Source organism: Saccostrea cucullata, unplaced genomic scaffold (assembly GCF_032062105.1).
Source record: "Saccostrea cucullata isolate Sc308-1 unplaced genomic scaffold, CSIRO_AGI_Scuc_v1 ctg7177, whole genome shotgun sequence".
In the NCBI taxonomy this organism is placed as follows: Eukaryota; Metazoa; Mollusca; class Bivalvia; order Ostreida; family Ostreidae; genus Saccostrea; species Saccostrea cuccullata.
Window position 1 is genome coordinate 13,613 of NW_026927564.1, and position 16,607 is coordinate 30,219.

The following is a 16,607-nucleotide window of genomic DNA, read 5'->3' on the forward strand; positions in this document are numbered from 1 at the left end:
TTTACACTTACTCCTTTCATAATTAAGCCCTCTGTCAAATTTTTTGAACAGTAGCATAAGACAAACTTAAAGATTCGCATGTCACTCTTTATGTCTTTCTTGACAACGTCAGTCACCATTGAACGTTTCCGTCCGATCTCCTATCTTTAGGTCTTCTTGTCCTCTGCTGATCATTCAATGACCAATCACCCGCCCAAAATTGCTGTTTTTTTTCTTCAAATCTATTAAGATGTCTCTTATTTACATTGTTTATTCTTCAAGTCTGATTAATTAACGTAACTGTCGCTTGTGATAATTCCCATATTAGTAGTATAAACGGCCTAGATAGGCGGGTCAATATCTAGGACATCCCACTGAGGGGGGATAGGCGGGTCAACTGAGTGCACTTTTGGGGCTGTGGGGGGATAGGCGGTTCAACTGAGTGCAGCCCCTGTGGGGGATAGGTGGGTCAATAGAGTGCAGCCCCTGGGGGAGGATAGCCGGGTCAAGGGAGTGCAGCCCCTGTGGGGGATAGGTGGGTGAAGAGAGTGCAGATTAGGGGGTTCTAGGGATAACCGGGATCAATTCAGTACATATAGCCCCCTAAATACGGGGGTGTGTTTACACTGTGTTTACATTATACTATATACGCTGCTACTACGATTTTGTCAGCGACTCAAGAATTTAATTATAACGTCACGCTTCACAGTCTACCCAGCCTAGCCTAATCGGTTCAAACTGATTTCCTCAAAACAATAAAAACCTAGATTTTTTACTGAAAACAATTACAAAAAACACACATGGTTTATATACCTTTACTGTAAGGGCCCTGTGCATCAATACGTTTTATCTGCGTTTTTATACCTGTTGCATCATCTGTAAGGGGGCCGTGTGCAAAACATACCATAGACTTACCTATGCATTGTGACGTCATAAACTTGGCAGCGACGTCATGTTAGTCCTTCACAAGCCGCGATGGCTGCTTATTTTGACACAATAACACAGACTTTCACAGCGCTTGAGACTTCATGTAATAACAGTACGGTCCTATGGATTTCAGTACCAAAACTGATTTTCTACCGTTTTTCTTCCAAGAAAGTTCTGAACAGCTGAATCCTGGATCAGCCTAGATGTTATTTCACTGGATTATTTAATGAATATTACTCTACTGAGTTACCTGGTTACATGGTAAGTTTTAACAAACTTTTCTTTATACATTTTCTATGAAGGTCATCTTTGTATTTATTCATTATTACTGTGTTATATACCTTATGTTTAGAACATTCATATAAACACTGCCATTGTTTACCCTGAAATACACTAGGACACTAAAAGATCCTCAAAATGTTGATAAATCTTTTTTGCATGAGTTATTATCATATTGTCTCACATTCCTTTTATTGGATCAGTATTCTAAATATTCTTATGAGGAGACTCCTAGCATATCTTATAAAATACTGATACATGCTTTTAAAACAACTAAAGTGATATTCTCAGTTGTCATTTCTAATATTTCTATGAATATTTAATCACAGTGACCAAAAGAAGGATATGGAGATAATCAATCAGATCATATTATGCCAATGAATCTTTTGTCTCAAATCTTTTTTAATGAAATATACAGAATCTTTTGCCTTATTTGTCACTCATATTTTTACATTCTGGTGCAACAGTGGCCCAATGAAAGTGGGAAAAACTCAGTCTGAGCATCTCTGTAAATCTATAAACATGTGCCCCCCATCTAGTTATTATTATTTTTTTTTTTTAAACCTTCATGTATATACATGTATGTATTTTATTTAGTCAGTGATTTCAAACATCAACATGTAAAATATATATTGAGTACTTTAAAAGTGAATATGCATGATTTGTACACCCTGAATATTCTGACATACTAATGGTGACATCAGTTAAAAGAGTAATTAGTTATGTAAAATTCAGTTTATATGAATGTAAATGGGGTATTTATTCTCAGTTCATGTAAGGTATAATTTGCATGTAACCCAGAGTGTATTTAATATTACTATGATGGGTCATTCTGTGATTGAATTTAAATCAGAAAAAATGTTTACTAAATTTTGGTAAAATATATATGGTATCTTTTACATTTCTGTCCTGTTTGTCTGTCAATTGTTGCTTTACTTCCTTTGTAAAATGAGGTTAATTTGTGTATCACTGAATATTGTATGCTTTTTTTTTCAGGATCAGCTAAGATGTTGTTTCACTGGATTATTTAATTGGGCATATAATTGGATAATTCTGGTAAGTTTGTCTTTGTTTTGTTTACATTTCCTATGAAGGTCATCTTTGCATTTAACCATGATTATATGGTTTAATTTAATTACTGTGTAATTCTTATGTGATCTAATATCTCTAACATTCATATAAGCACAGTCTTATTTTGTCTAAAATATACTAAGGAAACTTCATATTGTTAATAAGTCCTTTTGCATAAATTATGATATAATGTCATAATTCATTATGTCTGTTACCCATGGAATTCAGACTTACTAAATTGTGATCTATAAGGAATGTAATAAAAGAAAAAGTAAGAATCTACAAAAGGTTTATCCTTGTTTTGATTCTAAATATGTGGTATATATGGCATACATATATTTTCATTTTCACTTTTGTTTCTTGGTAATGAGCTTTTCAAAAAATGTAGGACTACATGTTGTATATGCTAATATCTTTTTGTATGCTGTACTGACAGGTATTAAACAAAATTGAATATGCTGTTAAGAGAAAGTCTGTTAGTGTCTAAAAATTACACTGATAATCATTTTGTATTTGTGATATTAATACAGTAACTGTGCTTCTTTTGTTATCTAAAGATAACATGATGAACTATTTTCATGAACTTTTTGGCACTGTATTTAAACATGCAATGTTTCATGCAGTTCCTTGTCATATTAACAAAATGATTATATTTTCTATACAGTCCTCAACCTGGAAGATATGTTTTGTTCCTAACCATCTATAATCCATTCTCTATGAAGTTCAGCCTGTCTGCCCAAATTCCTTTGGAAATACATAGTTAGTCAACCAACATAGAAACAATCAAACTTGAAGGTAAAGTTTCAATGAGATATCATTTTAATTTATTTAATTCTGTTTTATTTAAATGTTTATATTTTAAAATGGATAAAAAAAATGGATAAAAAACATCTGATAATGGAAATCAATATCATAAAGATAGTAAGTTTTTTTAGTGTCTAAATAATTAATCTGATAATCATTTTATTTATGATATTAATACAGTAGTTGTGCTTGTTTATTATCTATAAACATGATGAACTTTTCTCATCTGGAGTTAATGTTAAAAACAATTTTTTGAGATTAAAAACAAATATTTTCATGATCTTTTTTGGTATTGTACATGTTGTATTTAAACATGCAATGTTTCATGCAGTACTCTGTCATATTAACAAAATGATTATATTTTTCGTCCTCAACCTGGAAGATATGTTTTATTCCTAACCATCTATAATCCATTCTCTATGAAGTTCAGCCTGTCTGCCCAAATTCCTTTGGAAATACATAGTTAGTCAACCAACATAGAAACAATCAAACTTGAAGGTAAAGTTTCAATGAGATATCATTTTAATTTATTTAATTCTGTTTTATTTAAATGTTTATATTTTAAAATGGATAAAAAAATGGATAAAAAACATCTGATAATGGAAATCAATATCATAAAGATAGTAAGTTTTTTAGTGTCTAAATAATTAATCTGATAATCATTTTATTTATGATATTAATACAGTAGTTGTGCTTGTTTATTATCTATAGATAACATGATGAACTTTTCTCATCTGGAGTTAATGTTAAAAACAATTTTTTGAGATTAAAAACAAATATTTTCATGATCTTTTTTGGCATTGTACATGTTGTATTTAAACATGCATTGTTTCATGCAGTACTCTGTCATATTAACAAAATGGTTTTATTTCTACAGTCATCAACATGGAAGATATGTTTTGTTCCTAACCATCTCTAATCAATTCTCTATGAAGTTCAGACTGTCTGCTCTTCCTTTGGAAATACACAGTTAGTCAACCAACATAGAAACACACAAACTTGAAGGTAAAGTTTCAATGAGATACAATTGTAATTTTTATTTATTTATTTATTTATTTATTTATTTATTTACATATGCATTTTTATATTTTTGAATTGATAAGTAAATGATATATGATTTTTTTTTTAAATAAAGAGGGCTTGGTGGTCATGGTCATGTTTAAACTCTATTGATATCCTTTAGAAGAAGAAGAAAAGGCATAAAAATTCATGATCAAATTTTTAAAACTAAAATGTATGAAATTTTTCTTTGCCAAATGATAGTTAACAGCTGAAGATAGCATATTTATAGAATAAGTTAAATATGGCTAATTTGTTAACCCCCAGCTTCCTTAATAGCATAATTGGTAAAGATAGGAAGTTTTGACTTCAATTGCTGATGAATTCTGAATTTTCCATTTAATATTAACATTCTATCAAAGAGAAAGAATACTATAATGTGGCTCATTAGGATGACCAGAAAAGAAATCTTAATGACCCTCTTGACTATGTATAAAGATTGTAACCTTATAACTGATGTAAGATGATCTGATTGTGTGGAAATAAAATTTCCTGGTGTTTCTACTACCCAAGATCTTCTTATGAGTGTATGGGACTGCTGTAAACCTTCTCCTGTTTATAAAAATAATACCTTGGAGCATGACACTTTATTCATAAAAGGTACTTTCAATATCATTTCTATGAGTTTGTGTTCTTTCTTTTTAATAATCTAGTGTTATATCTCCTTTAACCTCATTAATATGTATGCTTCCAACATCTTAGATCTGTCTGTATAGTTTCTTCAGCTCTTTGAACACAAATACCCTGATTCAATCTTTTGAGGTAAACATCATAGAGACATCATAGATGATTATCAGAGTGTATATATCACAATCTTGACCATAAGGTCAATTTAAATGGTCAAAGGCACAACAAATGAAAGTGAAAACTTTTTTTTTTTTTTTTTTATCAGAATACATAATTTTGTAATAAACAAACACTGGAAAGTTACTCTCATAATGAGCCTTAATGTCTTCCAAGAGTTCAGTTTGGACTTCCTCCATTAATCCTTGTATCTTGTAATCCTTGTATCTCCAATGGTTTTGTGGGCTAAAAATCATGTGTCTTTAACAATCTTTTTTTTTCTGACAACTGTTTTCTCTTATCATCTATAAACTTGACTTCTTCTCTAGTCAAAGGTCTTTCAGGGTAATCCAAGTAATTCTCACCCTCTTTTGGTAATAAATGGTTATATTCTTCATTGGCTTCTTCTGCAATCAAGGGTCTTTCTATGTAATCTCTGACAACATTAGGATCACCCTTTTCTGGACATAATTGGTTATATTCTTCTTGAGAAATGATCTCAATAGTGCCATCTTTTTTTATTTTAACTGGTATACCTCTGTCTACATCTTTCTCTGAAAGAATTCTCTCTCCGAACTGAATTTTACTCATTCCTTTACTCTTTTCTTTACTAGAGGTGTTACCCATGGTTAATATGAAAAGTCAAAATCTTATGTTACAACTTGTTTTTATACCCTTTTTGTCTATATGTAGAATTCCATCAAGCTTATATTACATTACAATTTTTTTTTTTCAACTAAGACATTATTTTTTTTATTTTTTCAGGATTCTCTAGTGAGAGGTTATGGAAATGATCTATGTCTACTCTTAGAATGGTGAAAGACTCTCAGATTATGCAAAGACTAACAGAATATCCTCTCTTGGAACACTGAAACAAGAAAACCAAACTTAAGAGGATGGAGGATTTAAGAAGAACATAAATATGATTTCCATCGAATTTAACCAGTACGATCATAGACTGTGGTTTATACAGGATGACAAAGAAAGGACCCAGGATTGTATGTTTCACTGTCAGACACTGACTATGGATAAAGTGTAATCATTTATCAAACTGAGATCTAGTCAAATCAAGTATTGAAAATATGATTTTCTGATAGCATGAGCTCTTTAAAAACTATTTCTCACGGACCTCAAAGTATCTGAATGTGACTTTTATTTTTACCAATTCATATTGAAGACTGTTGTTATGTATGGGAATTACACATTTAAACCTTTTATTTTTCATCTAATTTTTACAACCCCCTAGAAATTACACAGATATCCAGATGCTGGATTTAATGGTATTATTTAACTTTCCTGGAATTGTAAATATATTTTGTTTGTGTATGTATCATGTTTAATTTTGAATTTAAAATTTGTCTCAATAGGACCCCCATAAAGATGTAAGTGTCCCATAATCTGTGATGCAATAATATCTTGAATATTTGTTGTCATCCCATATACTTCATACTTACTACATAAAGACTGATTGGAGGAATACACTTTGTTGTTTGGGACACTTTATCAAGGTCAAAGCATGAGATTATTGAGAAGACTACTTTGACAATAATTTGTAACTTACAAACTTCACATCATAAGTACATAAATGAAGAATGAATAGGATGAATAAGAGATTTCTTAAGAAATCTTGGATCATGTTTCTCCTGAATAAAAACCAGTTACTGAGATAACTGATATGAGTCTTGCAATAACTTCAACATTTTGTAATAAGTATAGAAAATATGATTTTCTGATAGCATGGGCTCTTTAAAAATTAATTCTCACGGACTTCAGAGTATTTAAATGTGACTTTTATTTTTTGCCAATTCATATTGAAGACAGTTGTTATGTATGAGAAGTATACATTTAAACCTTTTATTTTGCATCTTATTTCTATAACCCCCTAGAAATTACACAGATATTCAGATGCTAGATTTAATGTAATTATTACTTTCCTGGAATTGTAAATATATTGTATTTGTGTATATATGTATGTGTATTGTACCCTATTTTTAAATTTAAAACTTGAAATATGATAAAGGTCCCTTAGTATCCCACATCAAGATGCAGTTACCCAGTAATCTGTGATGCAATATCTTGAATATTTTTATCATCTCATATACTTCATGCTTACTACACATAACAGCTTATAGTAATACACATAGTTTTAAAGGACACATTTGTCAAGGTCAAAGCATGCGATTATTGAGATAACTACTTTTGAAAATAATTTGTAACCTACAAACTTCACATCATAAGTTAAGAATGAATCGGAGATTTTCTATAGATTTTAAGATCATTTTTCTTCTGGGTAAAAGTCAGTTGGTAAGATTACTAATATGAGCTTTGTAATGTTGAAACTTTAACATTTTGTTATAACCTAGAGACTTTATATCTGTTATATTGGGTGACATGGCATATTCTTTGGAAAGAATTGGAAATGTAAATCAAATGCACAACAAGGATGTTTAAAGACTATTACTATGTAATACCTAAGAATTCTGTAAAAAATCTTATTATCACTGCATAGATAAAGACTGGTTGGAATAATATAAGTTTTGAACTAAGGTCAAGGGGAAAAACCCATTCATAAATAGATCTGCATGGGGAAGACTCCTCTAGATCTTCATTCAAAAGTAAAGAAAGTATTTTTTTTTTAAGTTTGAAAGATTGAATGGCAGCATATCATTTGCTTATGAATTTAAAATGAATCCAAACATATACATCTTTAGATGATAACTGTAGAATTTTTTCAATTCCTGGACTTTCTGTCTTGATATTTTCCTTTATTTTCTGTAAAATTTAATGATTGTCTTTTTTAGTTTAGTTGCATTAGTTTCTTTTTGGCATGTAAAAATGACATCATCCAATTTGAAAGAAGTTCATCTACATTTTATATTTAGGAGAGAATTTTTCATCAAAGGTTTCATTTTTGTTTATATGGAATGCTAAGTTCTGTTGATTTCCCTTTTTCCTACTAAAGACATACCAGTAGAGTAGTAAATGTACATGATGTGTCAGCAAAGCATGCGGAAACCTGATGATGCGGAAACCTGATGACTTTATCATTTCTGATTAAATCAAATTATGAGTTTCATCTTTGTTACATTGTAATAATTCCTAAATAGGACACACACCAGAAACTCTTAAAATGATCTCTACTGTTTTAACTGAGCATCAGGCTTTAACAGTACATAACTATTCCAAATGATTTTTGGACGCTTTTGTATCAAAAAGACAAAACAGTTGGTTCACAGATGTTCCAAAGAAAAACAGCCACAAAGAAATGATTTGTTATGTTCTTTGATTGATTCATGTAAAATATATTTTAAAAAGTATACTCTAACATTTATCTTTTGCATAAATAACTTTTTGTGGAGAATTTTTCATAACTTTAAAAAAGTAGTCTTATTGTGTAATATGGTTAGCTTAAAATCTTGTAGACTTTAAAGTTTTACATGACCTGTCACACATCTTACATGTGTAACCATTTCATTTCAGGGTATTCAGCATATATTGTGGTTTTCTCTTAAATTTATTTGCTTATGTAATCAATAATTTGAGAATACTCAAATTAGGAAATGTAAGAGAGAATAGGCAAGAAAATCAGGGTTAAAAAATGTTTTTACTACAAAGGGGTTAATCTATTATTTAATATATAAGTACATTCAGTCTATACATTTCATTTGGGTATGAAATAAACTTACATTTGAGCATTTTAAGACAATTGTAAATATTACTTTAATCTGTTTTTATGAAAAAAATGACGAGATTCACTGTCAGCATGTTATTTCCTATAAAATAAAAAGAAAACAAACAATTTTATTTGAGTCAGTTTTTCTTTAAATGTAAATAAGAAGCATTGGAAGTTGGGAATATTTCACAAAGTTGATTGAATATAATACTCACTAGGACAGTTGGAGTATTATGATTTTACCCTAAAGGACACCAGTTTAAATTTCAATATACAAATCATGATTAGTCATGGAGTATAAAGTTTACACTTGCCAAAAAGTAAATGGTATCTCTATTCAGGGTCAATCCAAAGGAATGAAAACAATGTTTCTTTCTATGTATCAAATTTGAAGGATTTCTTGCAATAATTTCACTGTGTTCCTGTTCTGTTTTCTTTCTATGTATGGATAACCCTAACCTGTTCAATCAGAATACAAGAAGTAAATAAATTATGTCAAATGAAGAAGGTGCACAGCAGAAATTTACATGAATTGAACAGAGAATTCTGAGTTTCCCTCAAATATGGCACCAAGTGATGTAAATTTAAAAGAAAATGTGGATCCATCTTATGATTGAGACTAGTACATATTATGAATGATGGGCATTATGACATTTAGAATGACATTACATTGATTCAATTATATGGACAGCTCTTAATCCATACAGTCAAAATGGAGGAAATATTTTTCTTTATAGGCATAAAGTAAGAAACACTCACCCAATTCATCAGAATTTTACTCTTTAAAGAAAAGGAGCCTTACTTGCTTTGTTGAGTTGACATTCCTATTTTGTCTTTGGTAGGTACACTGATGGTTTCCTTGACTATAATGGGAACTTTTTATTTAAAAGTCCTCAGATTGTCCTGATATTTTGGTTAAAATAACTGCATGACATCAAATAATTTGTTCATACAAAGAAATAAAAGATTTTCCAGGTTTCTTCTTTTTTTTGGGTCAAATTAAAAATAGTGTCCAACTAATATATCCAACATATAATACAAGATAATCATCCAAGTTACACAAAGGTAAATAAATGACCTTTTTAAGGTTTTAGTCAAAAGATCAAAGTGAGAAGGATATTTAATAGTTTGGTTAATATTCATCAAACTCCATGGATAGATTAATTAAACAAGCTTCATAAATTTTGATTTTCAGGTAAAAGATTAGCACAATTTTTGCTATACCATTGTTGTCCATGAATATCTAAACAACTCTATTGATTTTTCAGGTTAAGGGTCAATGTGTTCCTACTACAGTAAAACTTCATTAATATAAGGATATCAGGGTGATTCGTTTATTTGTTAGAAATTAGTTATAAAATCTCCCACTCTTTTCTATAATATATCAGTGAATGTGCTCCTTAATTTTAAAGAATTTTACAAGCAAATCATATACTGACTTTCAATCCTTCAAAACACAATATAAATTGAATCTTGATATTAATACTTTTTAGGCTTTCAGACTTATAGGATTTCAATCTTAAAAACTTTCAGACTTTTAATCTTTAAAAACATTTAATCATGAGGACTGATTATTTATCTAGTAAGTCTTGTCTTTATGTAATTAAGATCAGTCTTTAGTTATTCAAAATTTTCATATTTGTAAAACCAAATTGTGAAAGTACGGTGTTTGTGTAATCTTCTTAATGTTTGTCTAAAATTATTGGATTTTAATACTGTCAAATATAATTTGTGATGATCAAAATTTCCAACTGAATTCAAAGACAAACTGCCTGACCAATATATATTTAAAGTTTCAACACCATACACTCTTGAATATCCCTAGATATCAATACATTTATTCAGCATTAGCTATCATCCGTAAAATAACCTAAGAAACACTTTTATCGTAACTTTAAAAAACATGAAATTCCTCACGCAATTTTAAAGAATCTTTGTTATAAGGGATATTAAAGGCAAAGGATCCATAAATTTCCAAGTAGCAATATTTTAAAACTACATATCCACATTAAATTGAGGATCATTTGAAGATCCCTTTTCTTGATAACTCATGAAATTTTATGTAGTATGACTATAATGTGTAATTAATCTTGATAAAAAAAAAAAGGATGGTGCTAAGTTAGCCAAACCCAACATCCAAGGGAGAGGGAAGGGGGTTGAACCCTTTTGTCCAGGATACATGAATTTTAAAGGTTTAAAAAAATCATAAAAGTATATCAAATTTATAAGGTTAATATTTCTTAAGTTTTGTTTTTATTTAACTTTCAAATTTTCTTTTTAATAAATCAAGATTAATTACACATTATAGTCATACTACAAAAAATTTCACAAATTTAATGTGGATATGTAGGGATCAAAGATTCTTTCATGTTTTTTAAAAATTGCACCTCAATTTGAACAAAGTTGGAAATTTTGAATGTGGTATTAAAATCCAATAATATATAGTTTTGATAAAAATCATTGCATGATTAAATGTTTTTAAAGATTAAAAGTCTGAAAGTTTTTGCCTTTAAATCCTATAAGTCTGAAAGCCTAAAAAGTATTAATATCAAGATTCAATTTATATTGTGTTTTGAAGGATTGAAAGTCAGTATATGATTTGCTTGTAAAATTCTTTAAAATTAAGGAGCACACATTCACTGATATATTATAGAAAAGAGTGGGAGATTTTATAACTAATTTCTAACAAATAAACGAATCACCCTGATATCCTTATATTAATGAAGTTTTACTGTAGTAGGAACACATTGACCCTTAACCTGAAAAATCAACAGTGTTGATTAGATATTCATGGACAACAATGGTATAGCAAAAAAATTGTGCTAATCTTTTACCTGAAAATCAAAATTTATGAAGCTTGTTTAATTAATCTATCCATGGAGTTTGATGAATATTAACCAAACTATTAAATATCCTTCTCACTTTGATCTTTTGACTAAAACCTTAAAAAGGTCATTTATTTACCTTTGTGTAACTTGGATGATTATCTTGTATTATATGTTGGATATATTAGTTGGACACTATTTTTAATTTGACCCAAAAAAAGAAGAAACCTGGAAAATCTTTTATTTCTTTGTATGAACAAATTATTTGATGTCATGCAGTTATTTTAACCAAAATATCAGGACAATCTGAGGACTTTTAAATAAAAAGTTCCCATTATAGTCAAGGAAACCATCAGTGTACCTACCAAAGACAAAATAGGAATGTCAACTCAACAAAGCAAGTAAGGCTCCTTTTCTTTAAAGAGTAAAATTCTGATGAATTGGTTGAGTGTTTCTTACTTTATGCCTATAAAGAAAAATATTTCCTCCATTTTGACTGTATGGATTAAGAGCTGTCCATATAATTGAATCAATGTAATGTCATTCTAAATGTCATAATGCCCATCATTCATAATATGTACTAGTCTCAATCATAAGATGGATCCACATTTTCTTTTAAATTTACATCACTTGGTGCCATATTTGAGGGAAACTCAGAATTCTCTGTTCAATTCATGTAAATTTCTGCTGTGCACCTTCTTCATTTGACATAATTTATTTACTTCTTGTATTCTGATTGAACAGGTTAGGGTTATCCATACATAGAAAGAAAACAGAACAGGAACACAGTGAAATTATTGCAAGAAATCCTTCAAATTTGATACATAGAAAGAAACATTGTTTTCATTCCTTTGGATTGACCCTGAATAGAGATACCATTTACTTTTTGGCAAGTGTAAACTTTATACTCCATGACTAATCATGATTTGTATATTGAAATTTAAACTGGTGTCCTTTAGGGTAAAATCATAATACTCCAACTGTCCTAGTGAGTATTATATTCAATCAACTTTGTGAAATATTCCCAACTTCCAATGCTTCTTATTTACATTTAAAGAAAAACTGACTCAAATAAAATTGTTTGTTTTCTTTTTATTTTATAGGAAATAACATGCTGACAGTGAATCTCGTCATTTTTAAAAAAAAAAACAGATTAAAGTAATATTTACAATTGTCTTAAAATGCTCAAATGTAAGTTTATTTCATACCCAAATGAAATGTATAGACTGAATGTACTTATATATTAAATAATAGATTAACCCCTTTGTAGTAAAAACATTTTTTAACCCTGATTTTCTTGCCTATTCTCTCTTACATTTCCTAATTTGAGTATTCTCAAATTATTGATTACATAAGCAAATAAATTTAAGAGAAAACCACAATATATGCTGAATACCCTGAAATGAAATGGTTACACATGTAAGATGTGTGACAGGTCATGTAAAACTTTAAAGTCTACAAGATTTTAAGCTAACCATATTACACAATAAGACTACTTTTTTAAAGTTATGAAAAATTCTCCACAAAAAGTTATTTATGCAAAAGATAAATGTTAGAGTATACTTTTTAAAATATATTTTACATGAATCAATCAAAGAACATAACAAATCATTTCTTTGTGGCTGTTTTTCTTTGGAACATCTGTGAACCAACTGTTTTGTCTTTTTGATACAAAAGCGTCCAAAAATCATTTGGAATAGTTATGTACTGTTAAAGCCTGATGCTCAGTTAAAACAGTAGAGATCATTTTAAGAGTTTCTGGTGTGTGTCCTATTTAGGAATTATTACAATGTAACAAAGATGAAACTCATAATTTGATTTAATCAGAAATGATAAAGTCATCAGGTTTCCGCATGCTTTGCTGACACATCATGTACATTTACTACTCTACTGGTATGTCTTTAGTAGGAAAAAGGGAAATCAACAGAACTTAGCATTCCATATAAACAAAAATGAAACCTTTGATGAAAAATTCTCTCCTAAATATAAAATGTAGATGAACTTCTTTCAAATTGGATGATGTCATTTTTACATGCCAAAAAGAAACTAATGCAACTAAACTAAAAAAGACAATCATTAAATTTTACAGAAAATAAAGGAAAATATCAAGACAGAAAGTCCAGGAATTGAAAAAATTCTACAGTTATCATCTAAAGATGTATATGTTTGGATTCATTTTAAATTCATAAGCAAATGATATGCTGCCATTCAATCTTTCAAACTAAAAAAAAAAAAATACTTTCTTTACTTTTGAATGAAGATCTAGAGGAGTCTTCCCCATGCAGATCTATTTATGAATGGGTTTTTCCCCTTGACCTTAGTTCAAAACTTATATTATTCCAACCAGTCTTTATCTATGCAGTGATAATAAGATTTTTTACAGAATTCTTAGGTATTACATAGTAATAGTCTTTAAACATCCTTGTTGTGCATTTGATTTACATTTCCAATTCTTTCCAAAGAATATGCCATGTCACCCAATATAACAGATATAAAGTCTCTAGGTTATAACAAAATGTTAAAGTTTCAACATTACAAAGCTCATATTAGTAATCTTACCAACTGACTTTTACCCAGAAGAAAAATGATCTTAAAATCTATAGAAAATCTCCGATTCATTCTTAACTTATGATGTGAAGTTTGTAGGTTACAAATTATTTTCAAAAGTAGTTATCTCAATAATCGCATGCTTTGACCTTGACAAATGTGTCCTTTAAAACTATGTGTATTACTATAAGCTGTTATGTGTAGTAAGCATGAAGTATATGAGATGATAAAAATATTCAAGATATTGCATCACAGATTACTGGGTAACTGCATCTTGATGTGGGATACTAAGGGACCTTTATCATATTTCAAGTTTTAAATTTAAAAATAGGGTACAATACACATACATATATACACAAATACAATATATTTACAATTCCAGGAAAGTAATAATTACATTAAATCTAGCATCTGAATATCTGTGTAATTTCTAGGGGGTTATAGAAATAAGATGCAAAATAAAAGGTTTAAATGTATACTTCTCATACATAACAACTGTCTTCAATATGAATTGGCAAAAAATAAAAGTCACATTTAAATACTCTGAAGTCCGTGAGAATTAATTTTTAAAGAGCCCATGCTATCAGAAAATCATATTTTCTATACTTATTACAAAATGTTGAAGTTATTGCAAGACTCATATCAGTTATCTCAGTAACTGGTTTTTATTCAGGAGAAACATGATCCAAGATTTCTTAAGAAATCTCTTATTCATCCTATTCATTCTTCATTTATGTACTTATGATGTGAAGTTTGTAAGTTACAAATTATTGTCAAAGTAGTCTTCTCAATAATCTCATGCTTTGACCTTGATAAAGTGTCCCAAACAACAAAGTGTATTCCTCCAATCAGTCTTTATGTAGTAAGTATGAAGTATATGGGATGACAACAAATATTCAAGATATTATTGCATCACAGATTATGGGACACTTACATCTTTATGGGGGTCCTATTGAGACAAATTTTAAATTCAAAATTAAACATGATACATACACAAACAAAATATATTTACAATTCCAGGAAAGTTAAATAATACCATTAAATCCAGCATCTGGATATCTGTGTAATTTCTAGGGGGTTGTAAAAATTAGATGAAAAATAAAAGGTTTAAATGTGTAATTCCCATACATAACAACAGTCTTCAATATGAATTGGTAAAAATAAAAGTCACATTCAGATACTTTGAGGTCCGTGAGAAATAGTTTTTAAAGAGCTCATGCTATCAGAAAATCATATTTTCAATACTTGATTTGACTAGATCTCAGTTTGATAAATGATTACACTTTATCCATAGTCAGTGTCTGACAGTGAAACATACAATCCTGGGTCCTTTCTTTGTCATCCTGTATAAACCACAGTCTATGATCGTACTGGTTAAATTCGATGGAAATCATATTTATGTTCTTCTTAAATCCTCCATCCTCTTAAGTTTGGTTTTCTTGTTTCAGTGTTCCAAGAGAGGATATTCTGTTAGTCTTTGCATAATCTGAGAGTCTTTCACCATTCTAAGAGTAGACATAGATCATTTCCATAACCTCTCACTAGAGAATCCTGAAAAAATAAAAAAAATAATGTCTTAGTTGAAAAAAAAAAATTGTAATGTAATATAAGCTTGATGGAATTCTACATATAGACAAAAAGGGTATAAAAACAAGTTGTAACATAAGATTTTGACTTTTCATATTAACCATGGGTAACACCTCTAGTAAAGAAAAGAGTAAAGGAATGAGTAAAATTCAGTTCGGAGAGAGAATTCTTTCAGAGAAAGATGTAGACAGAGGTATACCAGTTAAAATAAAAAAAAGATGGCACTATTGAGATCATTTCTCAAGAAGAATATAACCAATTATGTCCAGAAAAGGGTGATCCTAATGTTGTCAGAGATTACATAGAAAGACCCTTGATTGCAGAAGAAGCCAATGAAGAATATAACCATTTATTACCAAAAGAGGGTGAGAATTACTTGGATTACCCTGAAAGACCTTTGACTAGAGAAGAAGTCAAGTTTATAGATGATAAGAGAAAACAGTTGTCAGAAAAAAAAAAGATTGTTAAAGACACATGATTTTTAGCCCACAAAACCATTGGAGATACAAGGATTACAAGATACAAGGATTAATGGAGGAAGTCCAAACTGAACTCTTGGAAGACATTAAGGCTCATTATGAGAGTAACTTTCCAGTGTTTGTTTATTACAAAATTATGTATTCTGATAAAAAAAAAAGAAAAGTTTTCACTTTCATTTGTTGTGCCTTTGACCATTTAAATTGACCTTATGGTCAAGATTGTGATATATACACTCTGATAATCATCTATGATGTCTCTATGATGTTTACCTCAAAAGATTGAATCAGGGTATTTGTGTTCAAAGAGCTGAAGAAACTATACAGACAGATCTAAGATGTTGGAAGCATACATATTAATGAGGTTAAAGGAGATATAACACTAGATTATTAAAAAGAAAGAACACAAACTCATAGAAATGATATTGAAAGTACCTTTTATGAATAAAGTGTCATGCTCCAAGGTATTATTTTTATAAACAGGAGAAGGTTTACAGCAGTCCCATACACTCATAAGAAGATCTTGGGTAGTAGAAACACCAGGAAATTTTATTTCCACACAATCAGATCATCTTACATCAGTTATAAGGTTACAAT

At 29.5% G+C, this 16,607-nt stretch overlaps 1 long non-coding RNA gene across 1 annotated transcript; it reads left to right on the plus strand.

The window, feature by feature from the left end:
• The first annotated feature begins 3,415 nt into the window (after positions 1-3,415).
• Positions 3,416-7,919, plus strand: LOC134274781 (uncharacterized). The gene is made up of 3 exons (XR_009993720.1): positions 3,416-3,558; positions 3,938-4,065; positions 5,668-7,919. It is a non-coding gene; the product is annotated as an uncharacterized LOC134274781 (long non-coding RNA).
• Positions 7,920-16,607: the final 8,688 nt, after the last annotated feature.